The sequence below is a fragment of the Carassius gibelio genome, chromosome B19, assembly GCF_023724105.1.
Source record: "Carassius gibelio isolate Cgi1373 ecotype wild population from Czech Republic chromosome B19, carGib1.2-hapl.c, whole genome shotgun sequence".
Taxonomy (NCBI): Eukaryota; Metazoa; Chordata; class Actinopteri; order Cypriniformes; family Cyprinidae; genus Carassius; species Carassius gibelio.
The window spans coordinates 33,173,021-33,185,288 of record NC_068414.1 but is presented as its reverse complement, the minus strand read 5'-3'; the positions used below and the strand labels follow the sequence as shown (position 1 = coordinate 33,185,288).

General features: G+C 33.4%; 3 protein-coding genes, 1 long non-coding RNA gene and 1 pseudogene across 5 annotated transcripts in view; 1 reads left to right on the top strand and 4 right to left on the bottom strand.

Annotated features, from left to right (window-relative positions):
• LOC127979732 (antigen peptide transporter 2-like) overlaps positions 1-12,268 on the bottom strand; it is a 412,715-nt gene that overhangs the window by 200,885 nt on the left and 199,562 nt on the right. The window lies entirely within an intron of this gene.
• LOC127979734 (patr class I histocompatibility antigen, alpha chain E) overlaps positions 1-12,268 on the bottom strand; it is a 268,175-nt gene that overhangs the window by 81,643 nt on the left and 174,264 nt on the right. The window lies entirely within an intron of this gene.
• The window catches only part of LOC127979735 (HLA class I histocompatibility antigen, A alpha chain), a 340,316-nt gene that overhangs the window by 158,448 nt on the left and 169,600 nt on the right, over positions 1-12,268 (bottom strand). The window lies entirely within an intron of this gene.
• Positions 1,465-5,195, bottom strand: LOC127979743 (uncharacterized). Its single transcript, XR_008158856.1, has 3 exons — positions 4,875-5,195; positions 3,500-3,821; positions 1,465-2,044 (listed from the first exon to the last, which is right to left on the bottom strand). It is a non-coding gene; the product is annotated as an uncharacterized LOC127979743 (long non-coding RNA).
• LOC127979738 (class I histocompatibility antigen, F10 alpha chain-like) lies at positions 5,307-10,861 on the top strand (annotated as a pseudogene).

Genomic DNA, 12,268 nt, shown 5'->3' with positions numbered 1-12,268 from the left:
TTTTCTATGCAAGTGAAACAATATACAGATCTCATACTGTGTATATATAGCTGTGCTAAAACATTTGTGAGGATTTTTTGCATGCCAACAGATTTTATTCCAAGGATAGGCCACATCTAAAAATCACAATGTTTTGTACATTACTTTTTTGAATTTTTTTCATGAATTTTTTCTTCTTACACCACTTGATTTAGGCATGTTATCAAGATTTCGGATGGCATTTCACAATTTGTTTGTTGGACTGTGTATGTTTTAGGTGAAGACATCTCTTTGTTAGCTGTCATCACAATATGAATAAATAAAAATTAAGAAATTAAGTTACAGTTTTTCTCTTTGAGAAGTTTCTTTTAGTGCAACTTTGTGTCTGTCCACAAAGTGCGATCACATGAAGCATCAACATGAAAGTAAGTTTTACCCTTAAAACTATTACAACTGAAACAAATCAAACTGCTGAAACAAATCGAAAGTTAGAGCATTTTAAAGTTTCTACACTCTTTAAAGAGTATAGATACATTTCATCCATAACCTTTTGTGCATTAAAGAGACCACCACTAAGAGAGTTAAGCAGGAAAATAAATGTTTATAATCAGAGGTGGGTAGTAACGAGTTACATTTACTTCGTTACATTTACTTGATTAATTTTTGGGGTTACTAATACTTTTCGGAGTATATTTAAAGATGGGTACTTTATACTCTTACTTGAGTAAATCTTTTAGGAAAAAGATGTACACTGTAAAAAAGAATTTGTTGAGTCAACTAAAAATATTTTGTTACCCCGCTGCCTAAAAATTTTTTATCTTGACAAAAACTTTCTTGTTGAAACAACTTCAAATTAGAGTGGAGTTAGTCCAGGTAACAAATTTCTTTAAGTTGACTTGACTATTATTTTCTAGTCCAGTCAACTAAATCATGTTGTCTCAACAGGGATTTTTTTTTTTTACTTCGATCAATAATCATAAACAAATGTTAACCCACTGCCTTAAATGTTTAAATAAAGATGACAAAACACTTTTTTATGTAATTTATTTAATGATAGAGACAACACTTTCATTCACATTTAAATTGAACAAGCAATTTGCAGTCAACACATCAACTGATAATTAATAAACAAAACAAAAAATGCTAAATACAAACACGTCTAAAGATCTGAACCGACACTTGAAAGTGTGATGTATAATAAATAACATTGGCATGGGATTGAGAAACAAATAGTTGCATTTCACAGCACAACATGACCAGACAGAAGTGTTAACATCAGAAGGATCTTGAAAGTTTCCAAACTCGTCCCCCATCATAATGCTACATACTGAAAATGTGTACATACTGTTTAAGAAAATGAGAGGTGAAAAAAGATTTGTTTACATGAGAACATGCATATTCCAAGTCATGACATGTAAACTTTAATGTACATTCCAAAATGTAGTGAAAGGCACAAAAGAACCTAAATTTCCTAAAAAAAAAAAAAAAAAAAAAAAAAAAAACACTACTTTTTAAGAAAGAGTGCGGTGGAGCCGATGGACACATCATGAACACTGAAAAGTGAAAGTGACATGACATACATTTGTGCTCTTCATTTAACCCATCCGAAGTGCACACACACACACAGCAGTGAACACACACCGTGAACACACACCCAGAGCAGTGGGCATCCATTTATGCTGCAGTACCCGGGGAGAAGTTGTGCCTTGCTCAAGGACACCTTATTTGTGGTGTTGAGGGTGGAGAGAGCGCTAGATATTCACTCCCCCACACCTACAGTTCCTGTCGCTGGAGCGAGCACATGGTGGGAGCAGCTGATCTTCACAAGTTTCTGAAGAGCCTCAATGGTGTATTTAATGCGCTGGAGGTAGTGGATGTTCACTGCATACAGACCCATTAAGAGTCCAAATGCCTTGGGGACATGGGAGATGTCAGTGATGACAGGATGTCCAAATGAGACCAATGTTGGTTATTCCTTGGGAAGCACATCACATTGCTGTTCCTCAGTTACAATCAGAATGCCCTCTTCAATTTCTTTCTCAACATCCTTAATGTCACTGGATGGCTGGGAAAAGAAAAAAAATATTACATTACTTAATAAATTTATAAACGAACACACATATGTACATACACTATTAAAGTTGTGTGTTCTGTTAAAAGCACAGCTACCAATAAATGCAAATTGTAATTCACCTTCAAGTGTAAGATATTTAGAAAAATGTAACCAAAAATGAAAGTCAACTGTAAATGGTGCTCCTTAACGGTTTCGTTTAGAAACATTCAAAATAACTTCCTGTATTAAACTGTTAAAAGCCTGTACACATTTCTTTGTTCTGCTGAACACAAAGAGTTTAAAATCCCATGGGAAGATAAGTGTAAAATACACCCCCAGAACCAACTATGCTAAAAATGGGGGGGGGGGGGGATGGGGGTATTCTACATGATTTCTGAATGACATAAAATGTGACAAACCAATACAACATATTCAGGTTTTTTTTTTAATCCAATTCTAAGTGTCTAATCTGTCACACAATTTATACAATGATCAGAAAATATATTGTTGTAAATAGGTATTCCTTTTAACTAATAGTCTATTGCACTGCTTGTTCAGAGTAAAGCATGACTCTTAAAGGGTTGGTTAACCCATGTATGTTTTATTCACCCTCATGGCATCGTAAGAGTGTATGACTTTCGACTTTGAGACAAATCCAGACGGATTATATAAAAAAAATATTTATGGCAATAGGTGGGTGTTTTTTCAACAGTCCAAAAGTAGTCAAATAATGTGCATCAATTCATAATAAAAAGTACCTCACATGGCTCTGAGAGGTGAATAAGGTCTTCCTGTAGCGAATTCATGTGTTTTTGTAAAAAAATATACATATTTAAAATGTTATTCAAAACATATTTAAACACTTTTCTCTCACTTTCGTGAGAGCCATTCCGAAAATGGAAAAAACATCTGTCTACTGCCATTAAATAACTTTAAAGAGCCAGGACAATTTTTAATTTAACTCAGATCAGATTCGTCTGAAAGAAGAAAATCATATACAAATAGGGTGCCTTGAGAATGAGTAAAACATGGAATAATTTTAATTTTTTGGTGAAATAATCCTTTAAGCAAAATTGCTAATGGCCAATATGCTACCACTGAACATTTTTCAGGATTCAAAACAGTATTCAGCAAAATAATAAAGAATGGCTATGTCCATAAACAGGGTTTCTGGTGGTTTTATGAAGATCAATTCAACACTTTATTCACGGAATAAAACTGAAGGGAAAATAATGTCAAATTATGTTCTCTAAAATTTGAAGCTGTTTTCCAATGCAAATATCTTCATTTTCGTAAAGGGTTCACCCAAAAAAGAAAAAGAAAGAAAATTGTCATTTACTAAACCTCAAGTTGTTTTAAACCTGAATTAGTTTATTTCTGTTAGTCCCAGTCCCAGATAGTCTAACACAGTACACAACCCCACAACATGTTACAACCCCAGATCACCCAGATTTCTTCTTCTATTACCTGGATCACATCACTGCAGACTGATGGTGCTCAGATTGGTCATCCAGAAGCGTAATCCCAGCAGTCATGTCCTTGATGAATTCCTGCACAGAGCCTGTGTGCTTTAATAAAAACAAAGGGATGCACTAAACAGGGCCTTACAATCATAAAGCATATAGACTCCAATAAATGTGCATTTATAAATAAATAAATTTACTTACAACTTCGTCCAAGCTCTACTGTGTAAATGCCATTTCCATTATGTCTGCATATCATTTTGATGGATAACTGCAAAAGGACTCGCTGTGGTCCATCCACAGGATTATTGAATTCTGCGCTGAATCTTCAGTCATTCCAAAATATCACAAACATGAAAAATACAAAAACATGTTAAAACACTGTAAAATAATAAACATACATATATAAATAAATATTTACAGAGAAAGTCAAATTTATTGACAAGTTTGTATTAAATGCCAAAGACAAACTATACCATCCAGATGATGCTTTTAAATGACAAAACACAGAATTATAACACAATAAAAGGAAATTTAACACATTTGTGTCGATCGTTATTGTATCTCTATTTATACAAGATATATGCTATTATTACTTTTATTCTAAAATATATAGATTTGAACGTATGCAATTTACTTATGACCGTATATTCACCATAGACTGTATAAAAACAGATATTCACGCAGCATTACACTGGGTTCTAGGTTCTAGTGAGGCACTTGAATGACTAACGTTACTTCAGAAAACTGAAAGAAGAGTTTGTAACGCTACCTTCAGAACTTCATCTGAACCGTAGACTGTAAAAAAAATCATCAGAACTAAGCTTATGTCAGCGATATCAAATGTTACGCGCTCCAGAAGAACTCTGAGGGAGGTGCTCATCTATGCTGCTCATTCGTTTCCCTTATAACATGCAGAAAAAACACCGTTCGAGTAGTAATCTTCTTCTTTTCCCCTAATGTTTCATCGATGTATATTCTGACAGATGTCTTACGCTGTCAGGTTTAGAGCAGTTCCTTTTTTTTTTATTCCCGCCGTTCTTAATCCATACAGTGATCCGATGAGCTCTCGCGCTCTTTTTGAACGGTCTCTAACGCAGCCCTGGGCTCAAATAATACATACAAACTGTATTTTTATCGTTCTCCACATAAGTTCAGCTCCGTTGTCCCGCATGGGAGAATATCTGTTTTGATATTTATAAGGAGAATACTGTGGAACCACCTGTATTTTGAGGCTTCAGAGTGCCGCGGAAGGAACATTTACATATAGTAACTTAAGTTGCATACAGAATATACGACTCTTTAAACCATACTTACTCTTCTGAGACAACAAAGGTAATTTTACACATTAAGCCAGTGAATACGAATATTTTACTTACCAAAGTTGTATTTTAGTCAAATGTCCAAACTTTGAGGAGAAACTGACTAGAATGGCTGACGACCTTCTTCTGTCTTCAACAGCATTCAGGAGAATGACGAGATCTCGCGATAAGTGATGTTGTGAACGTGATATTGCTATTGAATTGAGTCAACAAATTTTTTTAAGTTATGAGGACAAATAACCTAGTTCAGTCAACTTTCAAACTAGTGGAGACACTGAAAACTTAAAATTTTTAGTTGAATGAACAAATTCAGTAACTGCAAGTTGTGTCAACATAAAAAAATTCATTGAAACAACTAAACTGCTAAATAATTTTTTACAGTGAGTGCTTATACATTTTCATGGAACAAAATGTGCTGATGTCTAGAGTGTGATAGCTTTACTATATTAGAAGCAATTTTAACCAGTCTACTGTCTTTAAGATGTACTGTAACACTACATTTTGTTTACAGCGACCCATTCCCTGGAATATGTCTACACAGCTACCACAGGAATCCCAAACTTTCCAAGGTTTGTAGATGTGGGAATGCTGAATGGTGAAGTCATCAGTATGTATGACAGTACGTCACAGAGAACGGTCCCCAAACAGAAGTGGATGGCTGATAATTTGGACCAGCAATACTGGGACAGTGGGACTGAGAACATTAAGGGCACAGAGCAAGCTTATATGAACAATATCCAGGTGGCCATGCTTCGCTTCAATCAAACGGCAGGTAAGCAAAACCTAATTATGTTACCTCTGGTTGCTTTAATAGAGAAACCCAAGGACTTTTGATTTTATTACAGTTCTGTATCTATGTATTTCTGTGATAAAGCTTGGTTTATTTGCAGATAATTTAATCACCAGGAATTTACTGTTCTTAATCTCTTGTTCTTCTGAGCAGAAATTAGAGCAAAGTTTTATAGCAAAATTTAACAAAATTATTTAAGAAATTTTATATTAATAAAATACAATTATATATAAAATAAAATAAAATGTATAATTTATTTTAATAAATCAAAATAATTTATAGTTAGTTCAAATATTATTTAATTAAAAAATAAAATATATCATTATTAATTAATTAATTTAGAGGCTATTACTGTTATTTTTCTTTCTAGTAAGTGGCTAAATTGTAGTGACTATGCCACACACCCTGAAATCACAAAGAAAACATCCTTAATGAAGACACACAGGTGTGGTACACTTGAAATAAGACAAGAGCTGAGAGTTTCCATACAAATAACCTTTATTAAAGCTAAAAAGACTGGCCAAAAATAATTTAAAACTCCCTTGACACTGTCAGATGGCATTGGTCGAAGACAGAGGGCAAAATAAAAAAAAAGCACAAATTGGATGACAGTGTAGGAGGCTGAGGCAGCTAATATAACAACACAAGACTAACAAAAGAAAAAATATTATTGAACGAAAGCACTACATTGATTTTACTGAAAATAAAAATCTGTGGCTAGAAATGCTTCAGATGAGATGAAAATATTAAGAAAATTTTTTTAATTGATCATAATTATAGCATAAATATTAATTAGTACCATGAAATTCTCTCAAAATACAAAAAAATAATTATAATGAACAAAAAAAATTACATTGATTTTACTTTAAATAAAAATGTGTGAGCAGAGATGCTTTAGATTAAACTATTGGGGGGGGGGGGGTTATTTAATGATCATAATGCATAAATATCAATTAGTACCATAACATTTTCCCAAAATATAAAATAAATAATATTATGGAACAAAAATGTATTACATTGATCATACTGAAAAATAAAAGTTACATTTCAGGTGTTCAAACTTCAAGCTTTTAAAAGCGATTCAAATTTAAAACTACTTCAGACTTCACACTTTTTAAACTGATTCTCAAGAAACAAAGTTTGTCTTGATAATATTTTTAATCTCATTCTTCTTTTGTGATAAATTAACTGCTTCTGCTTCAGAAACAGAGAAGTGAAATATGTGAAGAGAGACAGTTTAGATTAGATGAAAATATTAGAAATGTTTTTTCGATGGAAAAAAATGTATCATGATTATTGCATAAATATTAATTATAACTATGAAATTCAATACAATACAATACAAAATATTATTGAACAAAAATGTATTAAATTGATTTTACTGAAAATAAAACAAAGTTAAGTTTTTAGGTGTTAAAACTTTGAGCTTTTAAAAGCACTTTAGTGTAAAAGTGTTTTCTTTAGTGATGATCAGTGATTGTTTGTGATGAACACTCAGTGATGTCACTGCTCTGATATTGACTGTCTGTGTGTCGTTTTGCTCTCCTTCTGTTTGTCCGTCCATCTATTGTGGTTCAGTGGTTTAGTCACAGTGTTTTTTTTTTCACAGTTTAATAAGTCATCTATTCCATCACAGTGAGTGATTAAATCAGACTCATCATTAACACTGCACTACAGTACAGTTATTTGTGTAAACGCTACAATAAACGTCACAATAGAAATCTTGTCTGTTTATTGACTTTTCTTTCTCAGCACCTCTTCTTGTTCTCTTATCATCAGAAATTGAGTCTGTAAACTCACAACTCAAATATTAATTCATTATTTTATTTTAATGGAGGCCAAATAAATTAAACTAATGTGTTCTGTTAGATTTATTTGATTCTGGGTCAAACATGTTTCTGACTGACTGCTGGTTTTATTCTGACTGTATTCATTGTCTCTGTTCTTCAGGTGTGCACACAGTCCAGGTGATGTACGGCTGTGAGTTTGATGATCAGACTGGAGAAACAAATGGGTTTCGTCAAGAAGGTTATGATGGAGAGGACTTTCTGTCTCTGGATCTGAAGGAGATGAGATATATTACTCCAGTGATGCAAGGAATCATGACTGCAGATAGATTGGAACAAGGACGGAGGTAGTCTTGAGGGTAGAAAACAGTACTTCAGCACCGTGTGCATCGAGTGGTTGAAGAAGTATCTGGAGTATGGAAAGAGCAGCCTGAAGAAAACAGGTACATCAGAACCGATCCAGCAGTGAAAATATAGCAATGCAGGTTTTGTTAAATTGTCTCGTACACTAGAAATCATTGTAAAAATTGTTGTGTGACTTGTTCAAAATGCTGTTGTGTTTTTTCTTTCAGAGATTATTTTGATTAAAGCAATACAGATCATTTAATATGAACCTGTTAAATTGATGAACTGGATAGAAAAGTATAAACTGATGCAGGTCTGATGTGTTTTAGTGGCTAAAGCTCAGTGTCCAGTTATAACTGTTAGGCTCTTATTACTAAAGATTTTCTTAAATTAATGAGTTTGTTGAAACCACATCAACTGGTAACTGTGAGCCCTGCAAGTCATGAACTATCATTACTATACCCTCAAGGGACACTTAACCCCAGGTTATCATTTCATAAACACAATAGTTATAGATTGCTTGTGTATTTATTGACTAGATGACAAAGTTATCTGTCTCTCTCTGGACTGCAGAAAGACTAGCAGCAGATCAGATCTGATTTGACTAAAGCCTGGATAAGATCTGTGTAACATACTCAGATGAATCTGATCTTCCTGAGGTTAAAGAGAACAGATCCACGTCAGCAGAGACTCATAATGAAGTCTGTAGTATTTACTGTCAGGGTCCTGTCTGAACTAGAGGACATTACTGTGCTGTCAAGACTGTCAAAATGGGTTTGTTTGCTAAATTAAACTGGCTAGGATGACAAGGAGCTCTGTTTGAGATTTTTTATATATATTTTTTATTGAGTTATTATTAGCCGTATCGAAAGTTTAGAAAAAAAGGTTAGATAGAAAGGACATCAGCTCCTCCTGCAGAGTGCCTTAGTAGAAACCAGATGTTTCCAGCATCTGTTCCAGCACACTTCAACCTCTACCTGACATTATACAGTGAACTAACTGAAGACCAGTCTTCACAGACAGTGTGCTGTGGGTTTATAAAGGTCTTGATTAGGAAGACATCTGAAATCTCTCTCTCTCTTCAGTCTCTCCTCAGGTGTCTCTGCTGCAGAAGTCTTCCTCGTCTTCAGTCGTGTGTCATGCTACAGGTTTTTACCCCAAAGATGTAACAATCTCCTGGATGAAGAATGACCAGGAGCATCATGAGGATGTGGAGGTTGGTGAACTTCTTCCTAATGAGGACGGGACCTTTCAGAAGTCAAGCGAACTCAGAGTTACACCTGAAGAGTGGAAGAAGAACGAGTTCATCTGTGTGGTGGAGCATCAGGGAAGAGCCATCAGAAAGATCCTGACAGAAAAAGAGATCAGGACTAACCAGGTAAGAGAAATTAAATGAGTGAACCACACATGTAGACTCTCCTAAGATTACTGTGAACTGTATTAGGTCTCGACTCACCAAAAATAAACCCTAAAGAACAGTGATTTATTAACAAGGAAGTTTATAGAAAAATAAATTAAAATGGAAACAATCACAAAACAATAGAGAACAAACCCAGTATGTTTAGGCCTGTATTGTTTTTTATGGTTGCACATTGTAAACATGCTGTCACTACAATGTACATTAAATATCACAATCACACACACTGCTAGAGATTGTCACTGGTTAGTAACATTATCTGTCTTTTGTGAGTAATCTGCTGTTTTCTCTGATCAAACAGGAGAGTCTGTGTCCATCATCATCATGGTGGGTGTTCTTGGGGCTGTGGTCTTGTTGATTGTCATTGGTGTCGCTGGGTACATCAGAAGAAACAAGGTGAGGGACTGAAAAGGTGTTCGATTGTTGATGGAAGAAGTTGCTTTTAGTATTTTAATTTGGATTAAAAAGTAAAAGTCTTAAAATGTCTTGAATGCAATTTATTTTATGAACACATAGCATGTGTAATTTTGTTAATCATGTTAATCTGTAAATGGCTCTTATTTTGTCAATGGATTTTATGTTGATTGGTGAAATAACTGAACCTACAGCTCTTCTCTTTGGTTGTTTTTCAGGCTTCAAACCTGTCAGTTGCTCATATGTACATATTGTGTGTGTGTGTGTGTATATATATATCTCAGTAAGGGCTTTGCCATTGTGCATGGTGTGATTAACTGTAGTTCTTATATCTAAATATGTAAAGTAATGTTTTGATTGTATTAAGTCATATTACATTTGAAAACAGTTTTTTTTTTTTTGCTTTTTAGGATACCAGACGTGTGGGAGATACAAAAGATCCTTATGTTGTTCTCCTCCTGCCTTTCAAAACTGCATATTAACAAAGAAGAATACAACACAGGATCATAGATTTCTGCAAGAAGATAAACTGTATTTGTTCATCTTTTGGTGCCTATTCAGTTTATGAATTTATGATATATTGATCGCAGAACTTAAACTTTAATTGAAAAATGTATATATTTCTCTTTAATGAGGGGATGAAAAGGTTAATTTGCAAGGTTGATTGATTTGTAGTATTTGTGAGATTGACAACCATTTATTGGTTGATATCACACATAGGGATATGTCGGTATCATATTTTCCTGATGCGATTAATTGCAAATGCTTTTATCACGGTATACGGTATTATCACAGTATTGAAATTTTGTTGAAATAAGTGGTCATAATAAGTATAACAGGTTTAATATATTTTTTCTTAGAACAAAAATAACTTAAATACAATAAAGGAATACAGAAAAATATATAAAGTTAAAAGTTTTACACAGATTAAAGTGCAAAGGAGCTATAAAGACACATAGGTATCACTTCACAATAACACCTCATTAGTTAACCTGAGGCAATGCATTAACTTTCACATTGAGGAATAGTTACATTTGCTACAGAAGTTATTCATCTTCGTTAGCTCATTAAATAACAGTTGCAACTGGATTAATTACTGTGATATATCGCATTACCCAATACCATGTCACACATCTATGCAGTCAATATGTAAGCTTCATATTTTATTCCTTGTATGGGATTATTATTTGGGATTGGGATATGGATACATTTTGATTTAGTAAAATGAATATTTTTGGTTCATGTAATATTGAAGATGTTGTATTAAAGATTTGCATGCATATCTTATAAATATGCTTATATGAACTGCACAGGGAAACATATTACTAAAATCTAAATTAAGTTACGTTTATGTAAATTGGTTGTCTTCAAAGGTTATAATTACCATTATCATCTCATTATCATTAAAGGTTTTAATTATTGGTAGCACTTTTCAAAAAGGGTCATTAGTTAACATTAGTTAACTACTTTAGTTAACATGAACTAAGAATGAACAATACTTATACAACTTTTATTAATCTTAGTTAATATTAATTTAAACATGGTTGCACTTTATTTTACAGTATGTGTACTAACGTACTTATAGTGTAGTTACAGTGTATTTATCTAAGAAAGTTCTGGTAACACAAGGTAACTACATGGGGTAGGGTTAGGTTTAGGGTTAGGTTCAGGGTTAGTACCTAGTTATTACATAGTTATTGTAATTACTATAATAAGTACATAGTATGTACATTAGGATCAGGACTGTAAAATAAAGTGCTACCTTAAACATTTACTAATGCATTATTAAAATTAAAAGTTGTTTGTTAACTGTAGTTTATACACTGAACTAACAATGAACAACTGGGTTTTTATTAACTTATTAACTTTTTTTTTGAAACTAACATTAACAAAGATTGATACATACTGTAATAAATGTATTCATGTTAGTTAATACATTAACTAATGTTAAGAAATTACACCTTATTGTAAAGTGTTACCTAATTATCATAGTTTGGTTCCAACGAAGGAGAGGACCTAGTTAAATAAAAACACTCTGTAACACAGTATAGATATAGGAGTACATCAAACTAAGTCTTATATTGATGAGAATTTATTTAACTATCAACAAGACACGGTTCACCTCAAAAATCAGGCCAAAAGAGGCCAAAGAGGAGGCCTACAGAATCTGGTACAATGAGGCCAGAAACACACTGAATAAGGAGATCAGAGCGGCTATGAGAAATAATCTGAAAAGCTTGAAAAACAATTTTCAGCCAATTACTCTGCTTCAGTGTGGAAAGGCCTGAAAGACATCACAAACTACAAGACAACATCACTCAGCACTGTGGAGAATCAACAACTTGCTGAAGACATGAATGAGTTTTACTGTAAATTTTAAAACTCGGTCTAACACAGGGGTGTCATGCACTCATTATTTTTGAGGGGGCACAAGTGGGGTGGGGGTTGTCATGTGACACACAGCAACCACAACAGCATATTGACTAATTATTATTAAGCATTATTTGTTTATTTTCATTTTTATTAGAAACATTCCCAGACACATGACCTATAGTCAAGTCAAGTAACCTTTATTTTTATAGTGCTTTAAAAAAAAACAAAAAGATTTTGTCAAAACAACTGAACAACATTTGGAAAACAGTGTGTCAATAATGCAAAATGAGAGTTAAAGGCAGTTCATCATTGAATTCAGTGATAT